This window comes from Pan paniscus, chromosome 1 (genome assembly GCF_029289425.2).
Source record: "Pan paniscus chromosome 1, NHGRI_mPanPan1-v2.0_pri, whole genome shotgun sequence".
NCBI lineage: Eukaryota > Metazoa > Chordata > Mammalia > Primates > Hominidae > Pan > Pan paniscus.
The window spans coordinates 82,981,195-82,986,047 of NC_073249.2; the positions used below are offsets into that span (position 1 = coordinate 82,981,195).

General features: G+C 44.9%; 1 pseudogene; it reads right to left on the minus strand.

Moving 5' to 3' along the window:
* Positions 1 to 234: 234 nt before the first annotated feature.
* LOC100992246 (calponin-2-like) lies at positions 235 to 2,144 on the minus strand (annotated as a pseudogene).
* Positions 2,145 to 4,853: the final 2,709 nt, after the last annotated feature.

The window sequence follows — 4,853 nt, forward strand, 5'->3', positions numbered from 1 at the left end:
TCAGGAAACACATAGGAGATTTCAGGTCATTTACGAGGTACTTGAGGAATTACAATTCCTGAGTGTCTCTTTTTTTGTGACCACTTTGTCCACAGACATTAGGAGCAACCAACCAACTTCATATATTTATTAGTTTTGCAAACATGTTTGAAAGTTTTACATACACAGTCACCTAACTCCTTGCTTTTTGTAAGTGGTCGATTAGGAGTATCCGATGGAGATATTTTGCAAATTTCTATTGCTAGATCACACCATGGATTATCAGTGTTCTCTTTACTCCTAGAAATAGAGTCATTGGCATTTTTGTTTTTATTTATTTATTAATAATAGTTACTATTCTTATTTCTTCCTAAAAACAGAGGTTTCTATTGCATTTGGTCCACAGTTGGTATTTCACATTATTTAAGGGTGCAGGGCTCTGGGCTGGGGCCCCTGAGCAGTACTTGGCAGGGCTTGTGGTGGGGGGAGACGGAGCCTTGCAGTTGTTTAGTCCCAGAAGGGGAGAAGGAGGGCTGGGGGCTCCTTAAAATCTAATGAGGGACACAAATGGGGGGGTTGGTGAGCATGGAGAGGGGTCAGGCTTAGCCCCAATTGACTCACTACTCCATTGTCTTGCATAAGCCTGTTTCCCCACCCGGCCCCTGGGCAGGTCTGAGGGTCCTAGGAAAATCCAGTCACTCATGGGCCTAAGATATTTTAGCATCCTGGCCTTGGCCTTCTCCCAGGGCACCCATTTCCCAGCACTCTCTCCACTGTCCCCTCCCCATTCCCTAGGAAAAAAGAAATATTTTTCTTTTGTTAATACTTCTGAAACTTCTGTAGGTACAGAAACCACAAACTGATAGGTGGACAAAAGGGAAAAGGAGAAGCAACCGGAAACCTTCTGCGGCCGGCTCCCCTCGCTGCCCAGACCTCTTCTCCCCTGCACCGCTCAGCCCACAGCCTGAATGTGCCCTGGCAACGACCCCCACTTCACATTCATCCAGATACAGCCTTGACCCCTTCCTCCCAAGCCCGGTGTCTCAGTCCTGTGAAGGAATTAAGGCAGGAGGGAAAAAAAAATTAAACAAACAAAAATAACCCTGCTGCTTGACCCCACGCAGCTACTCACAGACCCTCGATTGGCAGCACTGAACAGGTTAAAAAAAAAAGAAAGACGAAAATACAGAAAAATCCCCCAAACACAGACAGGGCGATGATGTAGGGAGCCAGCATGTTCGGGGGCCTCAGTAGCGGCCTCCTCTTGGGAGCAGGGGGGATCGTCAGGGGCCTCCCCTGGTCCTGGGCAGTTGCCGGCACCCAAAGGAGCCCCACTGGCTGCGGGCCTTGAGGGCAGTACTTGGGATAGTATATCTGCTGGCCCAGGCCAAAGCCCTGGAAGCTCTGGTTGGCACTCTGCGTGTCGCCCATATGCAGGGACATGGAGGAGTTGTCACACTTGTGGGCTCCCAGTTTGGTGTTGTAGATGTGCTGCGGGGTCCCGGGAACCGTCGTGCCCCCTGGCTGGAGCACTTGTTTGCACCCATCTGGAGGCTGATGGTCGAGTGGTCCAGAGGGCAGGATACGGTTCTTGGGGTCATAGAGATGCCTCATCGTGCCCTAAGTTGTCACGCCCGACTGGCAGGCACATATGTTGGTGCCCATCTGCAGCTCAGTGAGGCACTGGCTGGCCTTCAAGGTGGTGTCGTCGAAGTTCCGCTCCTGCTTCTTCGAGTATTTGACCCCGACGTCCACCCCATTCTGCAGCAGCTTTGTCTTGACCTTCCGTGCCAGGGCTAGAAGACACAGCTGCACCTGCGTCATGTTCCTACTCTCAAACAGGTCGTTGGCCTCGAACAGGTCCATGGGGTTCATGTCGTAGCTAACCATGGCCTTGATGAAGTTGGAGAGATTTTCTAGCTGGTGCCAGTTCTGCATGAGCCGTTGATCTTGGGGACTGAGCCCAGCTTGTTCATGAGTGTGCATAAGAAAATCCCTTCCTTCAGACTCTTCTGGAAGTCGGGGCTGAAAGAGAGGCGGGTGAGTCCCTCGATCCAGCTGCGGAGTGCCGCCTGCTTCTGAGGGTCGCATTTGAACAGGAGCTGGTTCTTGATCTCGTCAAAAAGCTGGTAAGAAGGCCCCTTGTTGAACTGCGTGGAACTCATGGCTGATGGGAAGGGACAGGGTAAGACGGACCCATTAGCATTTTAAAATCTAATTGAATTACAGCACCAATTCCAGAAACTCTAGAACCAATTCAGAAAACATATTCTCAGAAAACACATTCTTAAATTTCTTCCTCTGGAATCACTCTTAGTACCAAAATCTATACTGGTTTGGGTTCTCCAGAGAAATAGAACTAAAGGAAATATCTACATATCTATATATCTATTGATATATAAAGTTGTTTCTTTCATGGGCCTGGAGTACGTGGGTCCAATCATTAGATATATAGATGGAGGGAGGGAGAGAGAGAGAGAGAGAGATTACAAGTAATTGGCTCATGAAGTTATGGAGACTGAGAAGTCCCACAATCTGTAGCTAGTAAACTGGAGACCCAGAGGAACCTATGCTATAGTTCTAGTTTGAGTTTGAAGGCCAGAGCACCAGGAGTGCCAGTGGTGTTTCTAAGTTTCGGTCTGAGTCTGATGACAGGAGAACACCAATGTCCCAGCTCAAAGACAACCAGAGAGATGAGAGTAAATTCTCCCTTACTACACTTTTTTGTTCTATTTGGTCCTTCAGTGGATTAGATGAAGGTCATCCACACTGGGGGTGGGAGTGGAGGGCAGGCAATAGAATGTGGCAGAAGTGACTTTCTGGGACTTTCAAACCCAGACAACTGGCAGTTTCAGTTTTTTTCTTTGGAGGAAGATAGCATATTATAAGGAAGATTGGACTATTGAATAATGAGAAACTATGTGGAGAGAGAGAGTGAGATAAATTATGTGGAGAAACACCGAGGAATCAGACATGTGAGTAAAACCTTCTTGGATATTCCAGCCCAGCTAGCCACCAGGTGAATGCAGCTGAGTTATCCCAACTGTTGCCATATGAAGAAAGAATGGTTCAGCTGAGCCCTGCCTGAATTCCTATCCTATAGACTTGTAAGAAATAATAAACCATGGTGGTTTAAGCTACTAAGTTTTGGGGGTGATTTGTTACACAGTATAGATAGTTAGAAGGATACAGCAATGGTCCCATAACAATTGAACATCCAACATCAAACAATTTGGGGTTCTTATGCCACTAAACCAACAAGCGGAGAAGAGGATTACTGTATTGGCTGGGGTGACTGCTCTCAGCTAACATTGGGAAATGGAGTTGCTGATACACAACAGAGATAGAGAAGACTGTGTCTGAAACTCAGGAAATTCACTGGACATTTTCTGAATGAAAAGCAAATCCTTGCGATGATTGTTGCAATTTGTATCACAAGAACATTTGGTAATCTTTATTGAATTTGCTTAAGAGAGGAATTAGAGTGATACTGATTATTTTTAGAATTTTGAATGTCTTTTTATAGAAATGAAGAAATATTAAATGTATATGATAAAATTACATATTGATTATAAACAGGAAAATATTCCAAGTATCTAGGACCCTAAGATGCAGTTATTCTAACATAGACTTTTAGGTTATTTTGTTGTTGTTGGGAAACTGTATGGAGTATTAATTTTGGGGCCAGATAGAAAATATATTAAATATATTAAAAGTTATATATAGTAATTACTGTATAAATCATAAGGAAGGGAAAACAGGCAGAGTTGTTAAGTAGGGAAATTTGATAGAAGCAGGCAAACGAGGGCAAGAAGTAGAGGAAGAAAAAAGAGAAAAAGCAAATGTTAGGTATGAGTAAGAATAAAGCTAACAAGTCCCAAGTTCTCAAAGTTGGCTCAGTGTAGGAACCCTGCAGAACCTTTAGCTTGTGTCTCCCTGTGTCAGTTCATTCTTCTTTCTGCTGAAAGTTATTTTATCAAAATACTTCTGATTATGTCATCTCCCTGCCCCAAAGCTTCAGTGATGCGCTCTTGCCCTCACCACACTCTAACTTTTGAACCATTCTCTTCAAGCCTGGACGTCAGCCTCCCCTCCCAGCTTTTTCTCACCCACTCACCAGAGTGCACTGACTGAATCCCCAAAAGTAGGACCCATTCTTTAATTGCCTTTGTGTTCACAAAGATGATGGATTCAAATCACAATTCTCATTAGGATGTGGATTGGATGTAAAATCTTGTCAATACTAGAAAAATTGTCACTTGCACAGTGGGGAATCCCTAGAGGGTAGATTTAAACTGTAGAGACATGGACTAGTTTTGTCTTGTTTTCTTCTATGATTCCAGTGTCTAGCACATAGTAGGTACTTGAATATATTCATTGAATGAATGGCTGAGACTTTTAGAAATATGCTTTTTTGACCTTAATTTTGTGTGAGACAGTAACGAGAAGGTAAAAAGTGGTCTTTCAGTTTGTGATCAGCTCTTGGGAATACTTACAGCTTCAAGAGGTTCAGTTCAGGCTATAAAATATCCCACTTGAAAAAAGAAAGCATGGGATCTTCTTCAATTAATTGGTTGATCAAATTAGGACTTCTGGGCTGGGCATGGTAGCTCATGCCTGTAATCCCAGCACTTTGGGAGGCTGAGGCGGGTGGATCACCTGAGGTCAGGAGTTCGAGACCAGCCTGGTCAACATGGCGAAACCCCGTCTCTACTAAAAATACAAAAAATTAGCCGGGTGTGGTGGTGATCACCTGTAATTCCAGCCACTCGGGAGGCTGAGGCAGGAGAATCGCTTGAACCTGGGAGATGGAGGCTGCAGTGAGCTGAGATGTGCAACTACATTCCAGCCTGGGTGACAGTGAGACTTGGTCT